The following is a 220-nucleotide window of genomic DNA, read 5'->3' as shown; positions in this document are numbered from 1 at the left end:
ATGTGAGGGGCTGGATCTGAACTTAGGTTCTCAGGGTTGTACAGCAAACTCTCTGCCATTGAGCCCTCTCTCCAGGCCCAGGCTGTGGTATTTTTCTGACCCATTTTATGGTAAGATATATATAGACACATATTTTTCCTATACTCCTAAAATTATTTGAGTTTTTCTTTCTTCTTCCTTCCTTCCTTCCTTCCTTCCTTCCTTCCTTCCTTCCTTCCTT

The sequence above is a fragment of the Psammomys obesus genome, unplaced genomic scaffold, assembly GCF_907164565.1.
Source record: "Psammomys obesus unplaced genomic scaffold, mPsaObe1.curated_primary_1811, whole genome shotgun sequence".
Lineage (NCBI taxonomy): Eukaryota > Metazoa > Chordata > Mammalia > Rodentia > Muridae > Psammomys > Psammomys obesus.
The sequence above is the reverse complement of the archived record's forward strand: the minus strand, read 5'-3'. Positions refer to the sequence as shown.